The sequence below is a fragment of the Oryzias latipes genome, chromosome 2 (assembly GCF_053564925.1).
Source record: "Oryzias latipes strain Hd-rR chromosome 2, Olatipes_Hd-rR_3.1".
NCBI lineage: Eukaryota > Metazoa > Chordata > Actinopteri > Beloniformes > Adrianichthyidae > Oryzias > Oryzias latipes.
In genome coordinates this window covers 45,908,456-45,926,680 of record NC_136238.1, presented here as the reverse complement: position 1 = coordinate 45,926,680, position 18,225 = coordinate 45,908,456, and the positions used below count along the sequence as shown (strand labels likewise).

The 18,225-nt window shown below is 41.8% G+C and overlaps 1 protein-coding gene and 1 long non-coding RNA gene across 12 annotated transcripts in view; both read left to right on the top strand.

Annotated features, from left to right (window-relative positions):
* The window catches only part of LOC144989004 (NLR family CARD domain-containing protein 3-like), a 195,453-nt gene that overhangs the window by 146,540 nt on the left and 30,688 nt on the right, over positions 1-18,225 (top strand). For 5 of the 11 annotated variants that reach the window (XR_013653150.1, XR_013653148.1, XR_013653149.1 and 2 more), the window contains exon 1: positions 13,061-13,915. The exons of 1 other annotated variant lie outside the window; for it this stretch is intronic. The gene's annotated coding sequence lies outside the window, so the exon portion shown is untranslated. Of the gene's footprint in view, positions 1-6,171; positions 7,060-13,060; positions 13,916-18,225 lie in introns of those variants that run through there. 5 more of the 11 variants (XM_078940639.1, XM_078940640.1, XM_078940637.1 and 2 more) reach the window with 3 other exon arrangements.
* LOC144989467 (uncharacterized) overlaps positions 3,043-18,225 on the top strand; it is a 188,950-nt gene continuing 173,767 nt past the window's right edge. Inside the window, exon 1 of the long non-coding RNA XR_013653680.1 lies at positions 3,043-3,245. This is a non-coding gene — a long non-coding RNA (uncharacterized LOC144989467). The remainder of the gene's footprint in view (positions 3,246-18,225) is intronic.

The following is an 18,225-nucleotide window of genomic DNA, read 5'->3' as shown; positions in this document are numbered from 1 at the left end:
GATACAGGAGGAGCGAGAGGAAAAGCGTCCGTCCTCGACGAGAGCAGGAAGAGTTTGACTCACAAACAGACTTGAATCTTAAACCTTCCCCCTCATCCTGTTCCAGCTGTTCTAGTCTTCATGTGTTTGGTTCCTTCTCAGTAGAAATGGGTTGGAAAAGAGCTTTGGAATGTTCAGGTGGTGCTGATGTCTTTCTAGATGGGGGTGGGCAGAACAGATGAGAGCCCCTCCCTCCTGATTCAGAGGGGAACAGTGGGCAGCAGCTGAAAGGAGGGAGTGGAAATGGGAAAAGTTCTCTGCAGGTTTCTCCTTTCCAAGAACAGAGGGACACGACTCCATGAACAGCAGAAGCTAAAGAGTTGGAAAACATGCCCAAAGCTGCAGCACCACCTGCAGAAAGATGCTTCCTCTTCAGGCTCCGCCCCTCCACATCAAGAAAGATCAGAGTTTCTGCTGAGCTGCTATTGGAGCTTTTAGGGGGTCAGATCTTTAGAAACATTTGCTGTCAATCAAACCAGGAAGTAAAGTGTTTTAAAGATCAGATTGATGACATCATCAGTTGTGGAAACACTGGAAAATGGAAATCCAGCAGAGAAGTAAACATCAGGAACTTCCTATTCTAGACTGTTGGAGACTAATATTTGGATTGATGCTGTTTTCCATCTGTGTTTTCATACCTGCATCAAGAATTAGCTCATGTTTATTGATTCACTTTCTGTGGAAGTTTGGCTTCTCTGATGAACCACCAGAGGGCGACAGAGAACTGTTGAGATTATTTGATTGATTGATTTGATTTGATTTATTGATTTATTTCAAGCATTGTAGTCAAAGAAATAAAAAATTTTTTTACACATTTATCAAACTCATTACAGAAATGATGAAATGCATAGATTAAAAAGACAGAAAACAAAACAAAAATGTCAATTAAATCACATTTGCTTAATTAAATACAGTGATCATTAACTGAAGTATAAGTAGAGTTTGATATATTGCTTGAAAAGGAGTGGGAAGAAGCAAGCTTATATAATCCCACCCCTACTGAGTTCATTCATTTGATAGTTTAACAGAGTTTTAAATCCGGTTCTGATCAGATAGATTCTCTTCAAGTAACATAATCCAGTGCCTAGAAATGATTGATGATCATCAGAAAACATTCATTCATGATTTCAGTAAACAGTAACGATATCGATATGTAATAATAATTGATGATCATTAGAACACATAAGATTAAACCAGAAATTATTGCTACACATTGCAGATCAAGTAAATAAAATCAATAGCTTATTGATTGTAATTTAAACATTTCAGTAATCATTATTGCACATTACAATGTAACACTCAGTGGTTGTGATTAAAAGAGCTTTGATTATTTCACCACAATCAAGTTCACACATGGATTTGGAATTATTCAAGCACCTGTTGATCCTTAAATCCTCTTATCTTCATATCCTGAAATAAGAGTTTCTTTATACCTTTTCTTGAATATTTGAATATTTGAACATTGTTTGAGCTCATTACTTAAACTGTTCCAAAGTTTAGTGCCACACACCGACACACAGAAACTTTTCTTTGTGGTTCTTATCAATTTGATCTTGAAGTTCCTACATCCCCTCAGTCTGTAGCCTCCTTCATTTTCTAAGAACTGTTTTTGGATGTTGGATGGTAACAATTTCCAGCTGGCTCTGTATAAAAGTTGCGCAGTGTAAAAATCAACAAGGTCATACAGTTTTAAAAGTCTTGATTGATAAAATAGATTGTTCGTATGATCAAGATATCCGGCTTTATGTACAACTCTGACGGCTCGTTTTTGAAGTAGAAAAAGAGGATGTAGTGAGCTCTTGTAATTATTCCCCCAAATTTCTATACAGTAGGTGAAATATGGTAATATTAAGGAGCAGTACAATAAATATCTACTGTTGTATCCTAATATATGTTTAGATTTATTTACGATTGAAATACTTTTTGAGACTTTAGTTTGTATATGTCTGATGTGTGGTTTCCAACTTAGTTTGTCATCGATAAAAACCCCTAAGAATTTGATTTCTGTAACACTTTCAATTAAGACATTATTTATTACAATTGAGGGCTCTTTATTTGTGTTGTAGCTTCCAAAAAACATCACTTTGGTTTTATTTAGGTTCAAAGACAATTTGTTGTAATCCATCCATAGTATTTTAATATTATTTAACTCTGTGTTCACCACCTTTATAAGTTCCCTTTGATTGTCTGTAGAATAGAATATATTTGTGTCATCAGCAAATAATATGAGTTTCATAAGCTTTGAAACATTGAATAGATCATTTATGTAAATATTGAATAGCAGCGGGCCCAGAATTGATCCTTGTGGGACACCACAACTTATCTCTTTGGTTTCTGATGTATATTCATCAATCTTGACATATTGTTTTCTTCCCGTTAAATAGCTTTTGACCCAAGTTAGCGCTAGTCCTCTTATGCCATACACTTCCAGTTTGTCAAGTAGGATGTCATGATTGAGAACACAACAGTCAAAGAAATCAACATTTAGCACAAAGTGAACAAACTTAGGTCACGTGCTAACGTTCTGATTCTGTTGGAAAAGCCTTTTGTTTTGATTTCTTCAGAATTTTGGCTCAAAAAGACCAATGACAAATGAAACTCCAATAAAGTTGCTTTATAATGAGGAAATAAATGTTATTTTTATTGAATTATCAAATGGAGACTCAGCTTCAGGTGATAAAAAAGGTTGGTGCTATTTCCAGTTTTAGAAAGAACATGCCTTCTGCACAGTTTGCAGTGAACGTTACTCATTTATGTCAGTTTTAATGAACTGAAATACCTCCACACAGGAGACGACATTTAAGTTTGGACAACATATTTTTTTTACCGACCACAGAAATATTTTGAGGTTTTACTTTTTGAACGTTTCTGTTATTTGTTTAATGAAAATAGCATCGCATCACCGTCACTGCCTGGACCTCTTTCTGGGTCCTAGTGCCCTACAGGTTACAGCTCCTGGCTCCACAAGAAAAAAGTCCATTCTAGAGGCCACTCTGACGTCATCATCATCAAAGACAGCGTTACCTAGCAACCATACCAAGACCATAGCAGCTATAGAGGGAAACCCAACAAACCATCAACGGCGGTTAAAGCAGTCAGACGTTTGTTCTGCAGCTCAGCAAAAATCTCTGCTTTAGGTTTTGGGGAGAAAAACAAAGGAAAAGACACGGAGAAGGATTCTGCAAAGGAAATCCCAAGTTCTATTGGTAAGTCAGCGTCCTGGAAACATGCTTTGTTGGTTCTGAAGTGGCATGAATGCAGACTTAGATTGGTTTGTTTCCTTGGATTCTTCAGATGGATTCAAGCTGGAAATGTTGTCAGCATAAAGCAAGTTTGGACTAAACTAAAGCAGAAAGTGGCTTTGAAGATGGTCAGGAGAAATGAGGGCTTTTTTCAGGAATTCTGGGAAGAGGAGGACTTCTCCAAACAACCAGAATCTAGGAGGAGGTTTTTTCAGCATTGAGATCAGGATTTAGCATGAGCTTCAATCCCATTTTGGTTCAATCCAAATGTTTACCGTCATATTCAGGAGTTCAACTCTGAAAGCCACCATGACATCAGAGACATTAAAGACCCTGTTACCTAGCAACCAAACACAACAAACTGGAGACTATTCAAACTGGACATTTTGGGGCAACAATTCTTTTCTAACTCAAGTTTTTATGAAAATCCAAATGATGGAAACAGATTGTGTAAAGGAAATGAGGATCTATTGGTGAGTCACAGTCCTGGAAACATGAGTTGTGCTCTGATGAAGACGCCTGATCCAAATGTGGATTTTTGAAATGTTCTTCATGAGATTCAAACTGATTGAAGCTTTGAATTAAAGGTGTCAACACATTTCTGCATTGGATTCATTCTGTTTCAGTGTCTAAGGTTGGTTTGTGGCAGAAACCAAGTTTTTGTTGAACAGTAGCATTTGGAAAAGCAGAAAGTGGCTTTGAAGACGGTCAGGAGAACTTCTTTGAAGAGGAGGACTTCTCCAAACAACCACAACCTTAGAGGAAGTTTTCTGAGCATTCAGAGAATGCTTTTCCAATGACTCATCATTTTCCACAAGAAGCTAAGGAGTTTTTCCAAATGCATGCTGGGTATTCTTAGTTCTAGCTTGGAAAGCACTTTGTGGGATTTCGCTGGAAAACCTGCTTTATCAATCATTTTGGTCTCTTTTTCTTCTAAGTTCCAGCTTGGTGAGTGTGCAGGTCGCCATGGCAACCACTGTCCAGGTCAAAGGGAGGACCACGGCCATCCAGTCTCCAGGCTTTTGGATTGATTTGGATTTGAGAAACATTTGTTTCCCACATTTTAATAGTAGAATTCAACACGGGACATATAGTGGATTGTAAGAATAGGAACAAAAACAGCAACAACAAAATAATCCTCCTTTTGACGTGAATATCTGAGGAAGTCAGCTCTGCTCTTTGGTTCTGGTTCTGGTTCTGACAGTAAAACGTCCGCATGAGAGACTGTCAGTGAGACGTTTGTCCATTCCTCTCTCAGAATGTCCTGCAGCTGCTTTCAGATGAGGCTGAAGGTCTTCCTCACAGGAAGAGGCCGGACAGATCAAGCAGGACTTGATGGCTTTCAGTTTTCTTCCAGTGCAGACGTCACAGACCACATCTTCAGGTCCAGCATAGCAGAGACCAGCAGGAGCAGCTTGGAGTCCGCTCTTCTTCAGCTGCTCCACTAAAGCTGCTGACATGACATTTTTCCCCAGAACAGGCCTCGGTGTGAAGGTCTTCCTGCACTGAGGACAGCTGTGGACTTTCTCCTCTGCATCCCACAATCCTTGAAGGCACTTCATGCAGTAGCTGTGTCAACAGGGAACAGTCAGCGGATCCTTCAGCAGATCCAGACAGATGGAACAGCAGAAGCTACATTCATCCACATCCTTTGGCTGCAGAGTTCCAGTTGAAGAAGCTGCAGTTCTTTCTGCAGCTTGTTTCCCTTCCAGACTCTGAACTTTCAAAGGTTTTGTCATCAGGAGGATTTCAGGATCAGAGTCCAGGACAGTCTGGGATTTCACTGAAGACTTTACTGCAACTCAGAAACATTTATTGGTTTAGCTGTCAGTCAAAGATCCTGAAAGAGACAAAGTCCAAAGTTCTTCATGTTATCAACAAATGTTGTGTTTTAGCAGAAACAGTCAGACGTTCTTTAATTTAAGACAGACTCTGGAACTATGAAGAGATGTTTCTGCCACTACAATGAGAAAGAAAGACAGAAAAATCTTGATTTGTACTGAAACTTTATAGAATTTTGATTGGATCCTGAAACAATGAAGTCCTGTTTCTATTCAGCTTAACAGCAGCAGGAAGTAGGAAAAAGGATGACGGTTCACCACAGTAGACTTAAAGCTGGACTGATAGAAAATGTCATTTTTGACTTGTTGACATTTTTCCTCAGAGAACATTTGCTGCATCAGGATGACTCTATGTTGAAGAATGTTTTATTTTGAAAGGAACTCATATCATCCTTTGTTAAATGTAAAATTCAGTTTTATAGTCAGAAAAAATGCTGTTTTCTCTTTACATTTCAATGTTTTATCATTAAAAACCACATATGGATCCAAATCCTCATCGTAACATCAACATAAATAAAAAGCAGTCTGCTGTTTTTCTGGTCAGAGACAAACAAACCAGAACGGCTCCTTTAGTGTTGAAGGTTGCAGACTCCTAATCTGACCTTTGACTCTAGAGACACCTGGACAGTTTGGCCCCGCCCCCTGGCGTTCCAAACAGGAAGTACCTTCTTGCTCCATAAGCCAGAATCCCATAGACTTCTATTGAGAAATAACTGACTGATCTAGGGCGATATAGAACTATTTTATATAGAGATTTCATATCAGACCATAATGATATGAATCACCATATAAACCAAATATCTGTATTTGTAAAATCTGAACGCTCTGTGTCTCCTAAGAGAAATGTTTTATCATCAGCAGGTTGTTTAGATTTAAATGTTTATTTCCCATCATGCATTTAATATAACAGATGCGCTAAAGGACCATAATGCAACAGTTTTTCTGATAATTAAGAAAAGGTGTTTATATTACAAACTAAACTGAAAATTAAAGCAAAACTTTCAAGTTTCAAAATAAAACATGAATCTGTGAAGATCTTTTTATTTTGACCAAACTACTTCTGACTCCGTCTCACTAAAGTGTAGCGCTTTAGTTCAGGCGGATTTCAGCCAGAGTTCAGGCTTAACGTCAGGCTAGTTTAAACATGCTTCCTGGAACACGTTCCCCCCACCCCATCTCCATCAATTACCCTCCCTTTCCATCTTGATCTTGCTCACCAGCAGCATTGACGATTGAACACTGCTTTCTCACCTGCTCAGATACCCCTCCCCATATTCCACCACCCTTCAGCTCCACTGGCTTCCTGTCAGATGCAAGATTGTCCTCAAAATATTCACGTGCTGTGTGTCGGCGTTGTGTGTCATCATTGTGTGATTTGATGTCATCACAAGTTGAAAGTGTTGGAGATCAATGCAGGGAAGCAGATTGAGATGGTTTGGGACACACTGAGAGGAGGATGTACCCCCAGAGTGACCCCCATTTCTCCAGTGGCTGACTCCGCCCCTTAGGACGTCCCCCTGTGTGGATCAGTGGTCAGTGGGTTGGAACCTGCTGCAAATGCAGGCTCTGGTTCTAACTGCTGGATCAGAAGTGGAATGGGAGCTGTAGTGGTGTGTCTGCAGCTGGATGTGGAACACATCAGGGAGGGGTCAAAGGTCAATGTTGTCAGTCTATTCTCCAACAATGCTCCAACATCTTCAAAGGTTTCTGGTCCCAAATCCAGAGTGGAGCTGGTAGGACGTGATCATTTCAGCCCTGAGGGGCTCTTCAGCTGGTGGTTGACGGCAGCAGCTGCAGTCACATGATTTCTTGTAAGTGCAGAGAGGAGACACACACACACACACACACACACACACAGAGGGAGGAGTTCTGCTCTCGGTCAGTCAGCAGTTTGTCCAGCAGACACAGACGTTGGAGTTTCTCCATTTTCTTCTTTGGTGAGTCTTTGTGTAAAAGTTGTTCTCTGTTCTCATCATGAAGCTGTTGTGATTATCTGTGAGGAAAAGAGTAGCAGACAAACTCATCAGGGCTTCCTAAAAACATGGCGACTTCTTCCAGAATCTGCTGATTCCATGTTCTTTCAGGCTCCAGATGTGTTTTTAAAATAAGGGGGGGGGCTGTTAGACACCATGATGGCGGCGTGAAGACGTGTTTCCCCGCAGAGCAGCAGCATATGAGTCAATTCCACAAAAATGGAACAATTTATATATATATGCCGCTCCTCCCTCCACCGCTCCTCCCTCCCTCCCTCGGGTCTTTGCAGAGAGGACATTCCAGCGTGTCTCTTGAGGAGACGCGCGCGCGGGAACGCGCTGTTGAATATGTTCCATTGTCGTCATCTGATGAGAGCGCGCTAAAGACGGGAAGGCCAAAGAAAAACAATGAGGGCTGAAAACAGAAATACCAGAGATGTAGAAGGAATGAAGAAAAGTTCCTGTAATGGCTGAGAGACAGCAGGAAGGTTCTAGCAGTGACAGAACCAGAGGTGGAAACATTCAGGCTAAAGCTGCCAGTAAAATAATCACAAATGTGTCTTCCAGCTGTACTGAGCAGAATTTACAGAATCACTAATTCATGGAGAGAAAATAAAGGAGCTTGTCTGTACTGATTTTTTTTTTTTTTTAAGTATGATTTATTTATAAATTTTTCAAAATAAGAAAACACAAACAAACAAACAATTCAAAACCACAATTACAAATAAAATAAAATAAAATAAAACAAAATTTAAAAAAAAAAAAAAAAAAAAAAAAAAGTACACAAATGAATAAACAAAATCTTACAAACAATAAAACAATATACTGTGCTACCAATCTGGAAACAGCAGAGACACTGCACAACTCAAAACTATTAATGTACCCGAAAGTTCACTGGGTCGTTTCCAAGGTCAAGAACATCACATGCTCCAAGAAAGGTGACCAAATTTCAGAGAATCTACATGTAGTACCATTTGAACAATGTCTGATTTTTTCCAGCTTAATAAAAGAAAGAGAGTCTTTTATCCACTTTGAGTGAGTGGGTGGGCGAAGGTCTTTCCAGTGCATCAAGATAGTCCGACGGGCAAGTAATGTCAGAAAGGCCATAAGGTCCTCTAACCAAGGAGGGAGAGAGTGATTGTCCGGAAGTATACCAAAAAGGGCTGTCATTGGGGAACGGTGTACTTTGACGTTACAGACAGAAGATAAAGAGTCAAATACAGAGTCCCAGAAGTCAGAAAGCGACGGGCATGTCAAAAACATAATGTAAGATTTGCAGGGCCGAGATTACATTTTACACAGTTAGGATCAGTATCAGGAAAAACTCTGGCAAGTCTACTTCTAGACCAATGAGCTCTATGAACCACCTTACATTGAAGGATACAGTGCCGGGCGCATATTGATGAGGAGTGAATTCACCCTAGCACAGATCTCCACTGATCATCATTTATGTCTAGATGAAGCTCTTCTGACCAAGTCGCACGTAGATGGTCAGATGACGAAGCAAGGGTGGATAGTAAAAGGTTATAAATTTTTGATATTGTACCCTTCAGAGAGGGGTTGATCCCCATGAGAGTGTCAATCATAGTGGCTGTTGGGGCACTGGAAGGGTCAGGGAAATGACGACAGATAAAATGACGAGCCTGCAGATACCTAAAGAAGTGAGTGTTGGGCAGATTAAAGTTTTTAGCTAATAACTCAAACGGAGCTAAAGTTCCATCTATGTAAAAGTCGTTTACTGAAACTAAGCCACGACTTCTCCACAGGGCAAAAGTCTTATCTGTAGATGATGGAGGAAACAAAGGGTTAAGATGGAGTGGGGACATAAGAGAGATTTTTTGAATTCCAAGGTGCTGTTTAAGTTGAGTCCATATCTTTAAACAATGCTTAACTATGATGTTATCGGTATAAGATGTGAGCGAAAATTTAACAGGCAGACACAGAAGAGAGAATAAAGTAGCAGAGGCAAAAGTACAAGATGATTCCTCTATTAGTGACCAGACTGGCTTAACAATGTGACTATGACACCAACATAATATTGTTCGGATATTTGCAGCCCAATAATAAAATAAAAAGTTTGGTAGGGAGAGGCCACCATTATCTTTGCTTTTCTATAATATGGTTTTTCTCATCCTTGGAGGCTTTTTTCCCCATAGAAATTGGGCAATAGAGTTGTCAAGGGACCTGAAGAATTGATTTGGAATAAATACTGGTAGGCATTGAAAAAAATAAAGAACTTTAGGCAGCACATTCATTTTAATGCAGCTTATTCTACCTGCAAGGGATAATGGCAGCATAGACCAGCGCTGTAAGTCACAATTAATTTGATCCAGTAATGGGATAAAGTTGGTTTTGAAAAGATCAGAAAATTCCTGATTTTTTTAAAAATAATTTCTTGAACTAGATGTACCCAAACACTGAAAAAGTTTTTATCCTTTGACTGAAACAGCACTAAATTATGATAAAAGCTGCTAGAAGGTAGAAGTGTGTGTGATGGTGGTTAGATGGTGATTTTGTTTCTTTTTATGTTAAAAGTTTGGATTATTGTTGTTTTTTGAGGGACTGTTTAGTTTACAGCCTTTTGCTTGTAACCCTTGTGCTATCCTAGGCACTTTAACATTGGTAGTTGGGTCATCTAGACCCACTAGACAGTGCTCTGAACCTTTTTTCTTCAATGATTTGTGATCTTCACTGGTGTCCATGGATTACATGAAATCTTTCCACCTTTATCCACCTTTGTCATGGTAGGAAGAACACCTCAATGGAAGGGGGGGTCATCCAAGATAGCACAAGGGTTAGCATCAGTTTAGATTTTAGTTGAACATTTGGAGACGTTTAACAACAATAAAGAAATCTGTTCTACTCTATTACACCACTAACTGATATCCAACAGAAATGTAATTTAAAATAAAAAATGTTTTAGTTTTTACATGTTTAGTCTCTGTTTTCTTTGAAAGTCTTCCCAACACAAAGTTTCTATCAAACAGCTGTGAGGATGGAGAGAAAGAGAGAAAGAATCAGGACAGATGGAGGACAGAAACAGGTTGGTCTGATGGTGACGTTCAGGACAAAGACAGTTCAGACCAAGACAGTCATTTTAAATAGTATTCTTTATTTTAGAAAATGTTTAGATGTTTAATTAATTTAAAACATGAAACAATTGTTACTTCACCATATGTTTTAGTGGAGAAGAACTCAGACTAGAGGTGAAGCAGACAGACATGAGGTTGGTGATCATCTGATATCAAAGAGAGCAGAGATGACTTCAGGGAGGAATCATTCAACTATTAAAGTCACAGAAACCTAGATGTTCATTCTGGTTTAAACTTCTGCTGAACATCTGTTCACTTATTTTAGGAAAACAAGAGCAGACATACATGACAAGTCAGTCCCAACAGAGAAGAACGAGGAGAGAGGTTCAGATGATGATGATGATGATGATAGAGAGAATAGAGATGATAGAATAGGGAGAAGAACAGAATGGAACAGAGGAGATGCTGGGCCATTTCTTCCTTACTTCTGCTACCAAAAGAAAACCAGACATTTTTACTCCACTGACTTCTTTCTCCAAAACTCCCTATCTAGTTCAGTGTGTCTCTTGAATGAAATAAAAGTCTGCATTTTTATTTTGGCAATATAAAAATACACATTTCCTTTTCAGTTGGTCTCTGATACCTCTGGCATTCACAGTTAGAACAGATAATGACATGAACTATAAAGAAACAGAAAAAAGTAACCTAGGAACTTCCTGTTTTTGTCAGGAACCACTGCACATATTCAATATGCCTGTAGGGACCATAACCGGGTCATGACCGAAAGAACGAGGTCCCAAATAAAAGTGGCTGAAATGAGCTTCCTCCGTAGGGTGGCTGGGCGCTCCCTTAGAGATAGGGCGAGAAGATTGGTCACCCGCGGAGAACTCGGAGTAGAACCGCTTCTCCTCCACATCGAAAGGAGCCAGTTGAGGTGGCTCGGGCATCTAGTCCGGATGCCTCCTGGACGCCTCTCTGAAGACCCAGGACACGCTGGAGAGACTACGTCTCTTGGCTAGCCAGGGAACGTCTCGGGGTCCCCCCAGAGGAGCTGGAGGAAGTGGCTGGGGCGAGGGAAGTCTGGGCATCTCTGCTTAGACTGCTGCCCCCGGGACCCGGTCCCAGATAAGCAGAGGAAGATGAATGGATGGATGATGGATGGATGGACCATAACCGTTCGGCCTGGAACTTCTGTTCGGGGTTCTGGGACTAATGCTGACATCAAGTCATGTGATTGGTTGTATGTTGGTCTGATGACGTGTCAGATAGTCATTGGTCTGGACAAATTATGATACTACCATAGAATAAAATACTATGAAGTCTGTTGGAAACACACAGAGCGCCAACAAAATGTCTTGAACTCTTGATTTGACGTCCTCTGGATTTCCTTCAGGGACAGCAGACAGACGTAGATACTTCTTCTGCATCATTTATTTTGGTTTCCAACTTTCTTCTCCAACTCTTTACGTTGCTTTTTCAGGCTCTCAGTTAGTTTTTTCAAGTCCATGACCTCCTGAATGCAAAACTCAAGCAACTGCTTCAGATTGTTCATTTGGACAGTATTGTAATCCCAGCTTCATCAGTTTTGTCTGCTGGTTCATTCATTTGTCACTAACTGCTGTGATGATGGTGGACTGAAGCTCAGACAAAGTCGGCTCAGCTGCAGAGCTGTTATCAGGATTGTTTAGCTCTTCTTCTCTCACCTTCTTGTGGATGTTTCATAGATGCATTTGGCATTGAAGAGCATTCTTCATCATCCTTCATTTGACAGGCATAGGAATGGGTTTCTTTTTAGAAGCATCCACTTCCATATTTTCCAAAGAGCTGCTGTGGTTGAGTGAGCAGCGGTTTTCTTTTATTTCTTCATCATTGTTGGTTTAGGTTTGGAAATATTAATTTGAAGAAGAAAGGGTCGGCAAAAAACAGTTTGTGCAGCAAATTCCAAGTTTTGAGAGCTCACAGAAGTTTCTTACATGTGGTCGCCGTCGCCATCTTGGCCTCCCTCCTCTAGCGATATTAGATTAGATTATATTTGATTTGCTTTATGGTCATTGTGGATTGTACAATGAGATTGAAGCATCGCCATCAGTGCAAGGAAGGAACATCGTAATACAATAAAGTCAAACAAACAACCAAACAGTATGTACAAGTTAAAATTTGCACTTTCTTTCTTTTTAATCGAGTTTTATTCATATCTTGTAGCACTTTGAGGTTTCATTTAATGAAAAGTGCATTATAAATAAAATTTATTATTATAAGTGTGCAAATATAAACTGTAATGAAGAGAGCAAAATTGGGTACAAGAACTGTGTGTAAACATGTCAGACGTGCAAAAGCTAGTATGGATTTTATCTGTACATTTGGGAATTGAGGTTGGTTATTGCCTTTGGAAAAAAGCTGTTTTAGGCCGCCTTTACACTGCATTGTTCAAGTGACCCAATTCCCATTTTTCCTCTCATGTGGCACAGATCGGATATGATCGGTGAACGTGTAAGCAGGACAAAAGCGCATGGATTCCGTTTTTCTCAGATCAGATACAGGCCTCTCTCATGTGTGGAAATAAATCGGAAACGAATCGGATCCGTGCATTAGCGTGTGCCATGTAAGCAGACAAATCGGATATTCCCCAGTAAATGCGAGTCGTACGTCAGTGACGGCAACTCAGGACACCACCAACTGAGATCACATGACTTATTAAGGTGCTTTTGTGCACTGATATTGCTGTCAGCGTGTTACCTTTCAGCCTCAGGCTTCAGACCGTAGTTGGAAACCGCTGTTATGTCCGGTCCGGTCCCGGTCCGGTCCCGGTCGGGACGCAAACGGTAACTAATGAAGCGGGACACCGTTGCTCTGGAACCGTGTGTGTGTGCGTGTGTGTGTGTGTGTGTGTAAGGAAAGGAGAGGGGGGGGGGTGTGAGTGCAGAGCAGGAGAGTGAAGGAGAACTGTAAATTAAAAATAAGGTGTCTCCCCCAAAAGTTTTGGAGTCTTTCTTAGAGAAAGACTTAGAGAAAGACTTAGAGAATGACTTAGAGAAAAAGAGAAGTCATCGCGCAGGAAAGGTTCAACACTTGGATCAAACTGTTAGTACAGCACGTCTGCAAACACTTCCTCATTCAAAACTCAGAAAGAGCACATAAGCCGGCCGTCCTTTTTCCTCTCCCACGCATCCCCTCTCGTTCACCTGCTTCATCCAGGAGCGCCCAAGGCAACGCCTCCTTCCGTCGCTGCATTGCCTCCATGACAACCGTAGTCACACAAGTCCGGAGGAGGTCCGCAGAAGGCGGAAATACTGCTACGTAGTCCTCAGAACGTCTACGTTTGATAGTTTCAGCATTGTATAGTGTAAATGAAAAAATCAGATACGGGTCACTTTTAAAAGATGATGTAAGCGGGTCGTCAAAAAAATCGCACATAGTCAGAAAATCGGATATGAGCATCAAGACCTGCAGTGTAAAGGCGGCCTAAGAGTCTGTTGGTTTTGCTTCTGATGCCTCTGTAGCGCCTCCCAGAGGGCATCAGGTGGAACAGGTCTGAGCCGGGGAGTGAACTGTCCTGATGATGTTATGAGCCCTAGTGATGCAGCGGGCGGAGTAGATGTCCGTCAGGGTCACTCATTGGTCACATCCATACACACACACACACACACACACACACACACACACACACACACACACACACACACACACACACACACAAACACACACACAGAGGGAGGAGTTCTGCTCTCGGTCAGTCAGCAGTTTGTCCAGCAGACACAGATGTTGGAGTTTCTCCATTTTCTTCTTTGGTGAGTCTTTGTGTTAAAGTTGTTTTCTGTTCTTATCATGAAGCTGTTGTGTTGATCTGTGAGGAAAAGAGCAGCAGACAAACACCTCAGGGATTCTTGAAAACATGAACTCTGAAAGTTTCCATGTATTCGTGCTGAGATTGTTCAGAGAAACTCTGATCCTTCTTCCAGAAACTCTGATCCACTTTGATCTGTGGCTGTTGAATCAGGTTCTTCATGTGTTTTTTAAATCCAACACATGAGGCTGCAGGGGCGCAAAAAGTGAGAATGCAGCAAATGCGTCGCATGGGGCGTTGGCCAGACCGAAGCTGGGAAAGTTATTTAGAGTTCGTATTTTTTTTATTTTCAAAGCTGTTTGTTAACATAGATTTGCATGAAATGATCGGTAACAGAAGCACATTGTAACCGATTGAGCACCGCAGCCGCTCCTCCCTCCCTCCCTCAGGTCTTGTACAGAGAAGACATTCCAGCACGTCTCTCGCGGAGACGCACGCGCGTCTCACGCGCTGTTGATTATTGTCAGTTGAATCGTGTCGTCATCTGATGAGAGCGCGCTAAAGACAGAAAGGCCAAAGAAAAACAATGGCTCAAACAGAAAATGCCAGAGATGTAGAAGGAATGAAGAAAAGTTCCTGTAATGGCTGAGAGACAGCAGGAAGGTTCTAGCAGTGATAGAAACAGAGGTGGGAACATTCAGGCTAAAGCTGCCAGCAGTGGTGGTTCCACACTAACTTTTTTTTTTTCTAACTTGTTCTGTCCAACAGCTTAACAAACAGATTAGAGCTGAAGGCTTTTTGTGTTGGACAGGTTTTACTATCACAAAAAGAGGTTATATAGCTTTGAGAAACTAGAGTGTAGATTTGTATAAACCCCTTTTTGTCGTATTATTTTTTATTTATTTGTTACATTTAGTGTGTGTGGGGAGGGAGAGGGGAGAATGTGAGGGGAGGGGGGGGTGGAAGAGAGTAAAAGGAAGAGGTGAAAAGGTGGGGGATACAAGCACTGATTTGAATAAGTTATTATTTTAAGCTGTAACAATTATACCAGATCTGCCAGAAAGTAAATTGTTACATCAAAGTTGAAAATCTGACACTAAGATGAGTGAAAAAAAAAGAAAAAATCTGTCCATCAATACACTGTGGGTAAGGAGGAGGGATGAAGCAGACAGGGAGCAGTGTGGAGTGTGCACGTGCACGTGGGGGTGGAGATACATACATGCTGCCGACGTGAACCGTGTGTTCATAAGGGGAACCAGATCCTACCCAGCCAGACCAGCCAGACCGGGAGAGGGGAGGAGAGCCCCCCAGGCCAGGAGCCCCCCGAGCATCCGCACCCAGGCAGCCCGGGAGGAGAGGAGGAGGGGACCACCCACCCCACCGGCCAGGCACAGAGAGGGCCCCCCTACAGGGGCCCCCCCCAGTGCCCAGAGGCACAAGCGAACCCAGTGTCCGGCCCCCAGGCCACAAGACAGGAGCGCTTAGCCGTACCAGGCGGCAGCCATGGGGGCCACCGGGCGCCGGACACCGAGACAAAGGCCAGGGACGAAGCCAGGGCCCCCGGAACCCATGAGCCGGCCACCACCCGACCGGCGCCCCGTCCCCGCAAGCCAGCCCAGGCCCGCGACCTTAGCAACCCAGGGATCGCCACGGACCCACAGCCACAGCCACCCCCCTAAAACCCTACGCACTACAACCCCCCCCCCCCCCCCGCCATAATATCTGAGCCCCCCTCCCCAACCCTCTCAGTGCCCTCCCCTCTCTGTGATGGGGAGGGAAAGCCCCAGAGGGTCCCAGCGAGCCAGCCCCCAGGTCCGTCCTACCGCGACCGGCCCCCCAGCCGGCCGCGGTAGGCGCCCCCCCTCCCAGAGCGGCCAGGCAGCCAGAAACGACAAGCCAGCCGCAGTTGGAGACCAGAGCCTCGCAGCGCCGAGAGACAGCCAGCAAGGAAGGGTCCCGGCGCCAGAACGGAGGGGCAGGGGGTCCAGCCCCACCATTCATACCCTGACCTCCCTAAGGACTAGCACGCTACCCCCCCAGGCCCCCCCTCCCAAATAAATAAATAAATAAAATAATAATAATAAAATAAATAAATAATAGTAATAATAATAATAGTAATGATAATAATAATAATAGTAATGATAATAATAATAATTATAATAATAATAGTAATAGTAATAATAATAATAGTAAATAATAATGAAATAAACCCACCCAAGTGAAGCCCTTAACCCCCTGCTGTGAGTGCGGCGTCGACCCCCGGGGGGCCAGGCCACGCGCCAACTACCAGCCACGGGCGAAACACCGGCCATGGGCAGACGACCCCAGGCCCCAGAGCCCCAAGTTCGTTTTTTCTTTTCAGTTTTTCAGTGACTTTGAGGAGTTTTGTTCAGAAATTATGGACAATCAAAAATTAAAGGTGTATGTGTGTTTTGAGAAACAGTAAATCAGTGTCTGTTTTTTTTAAATAGTTTTTTGTCTATATTTGTAAATGTATAATGCTACATGACTGTAGCATTACATTCATTCCTCCTCCATTCCGTTTCATTCCTTTTGGGGTCACAGGCTGCTGGAGCCTATCCCTGCCACTTGCTGGTGAAGGCAGGGGACATCCTGGACAGCTCTCCAGCCTGTCGCAGGACCACAATCACCAATGGACACTTTAGAGCAGGGGTGTCAAACTCCATCCTCGAGGGCCGACCTCCTGCTGGTTTTTCAGAAATTCTGTCTCATTTGCTGCTGATTACCTGGATCAGGTGTGTTTGGCCAATAAGGAGCTTCAATGGCAGGTTGGTTAGAAAACATGCAGGACACTGGCCCTTGAGGCCTGGAGTTTGACACCTGTGCTTTAGAGTGAGCAGTTTACCTATTAAGAGTGTTTTTGGATGGTGGGAGGAAGGCCTGGGAAAACCCACACATGCATGTCTAGCATGAGGTCAGGAGTTTTACTTTCCATGTTTAACCCACCTGAGACTACACGCTCCTTGAGGTGTGAGACTGAGCATAAATACACAACAGTTATTACACAATATTTGTGGAACCTAGGTGTGATAAATTATACATTTTATATTGTGATATGATTTTACAAATAACAATAAACCTTTGATTAATAAATGACAGGTAGAGTTAAACTTTATTTCCAAGAGACTGTAGAATATAACTAATGTTACAGTCAGCAGCTTTGCTCAGTCTGCCCTTTTCTCCTGTAGCCAAATATAAAAGGGAGCATTTTCCTAAAGAAAATTCTTAAAACATGATTGGACATATCCTAAAGGAGATTAATTGCATTTATTTACGTAGGTTCAAACACACAAACCAGTGGAAATTCACATTAGCCGCTTATAATGCATCCAGAAAGGATCCCCATTGCTCCATTGCCCACACGTATAAGTGCATCCAGGAATAAAAGTCGGCCGCACATACTTTCTCTGAGTCCGTGAGGCCAGAAAAAATGTATTAACTCCCTACTACATGCACATGGAAACTTGTAAAAGGCTTAAGAAGACAGCAATCACGGTATAAATTCCCTAATTCAATTCAATATTTTTTTTATATAGCGCAAATTCAAACTACAGTTGTCTCAATGGGCTTTGTACCGGTAATTGTAAAGTAAACATACAATCAAAAAGGGATAATGAAAACATCGAATGCATTGGGATAATACTAAACCAGGGGGTCACCAACCCTGTGCCCTTGGGCGCCCCTTCAGAAATAGCACTGCTCTTATTGCAAATCAATATATACGTGTGTGTGCGAGATACTGAGATTTACTATGGAAGCATTTCTGTTGCATAATTCAAAATAAAAGTCAAAACAAGAAATGGTTTTCATTTTCAAAATGAAGCTGCATTTTTTGACTCAAAATTAAAACAAAAAAAGAATCCACCAAAACGCTTTTTCTTTTTCTTCTTTAACACTGCTTATTCTGTCACTTAATTAAAATGATAATGAAAATGGGATTTGACATTTCATTTTCAAAAAGTTCTCTGGTAAATGTGTAGCAAAATTTATCTAGAAATGTTTAATTTGACAATTAAAATGGATTAACAGAAAATGCTTTTTCATTTTCTAAATGTAACTGCTTCAAATGACTCAAAATTAAAATGAAAAAGCAATATTTCAAAATGCTTTTTCATTTTATACTTCAAACCGCTTATTCTGTCTCATAATTAAAGTGAAAATGCAAAGAGGGGATTGCATTTGTGTTTTCACATCCACCCCGCAAAATTTGTAGCAATATCCCATCCCAGTCAGCATTTGCGGGGGGGAGGCGGGGCGATGACGTCAGTGCTCACTCGGTGTGACTACATGCTA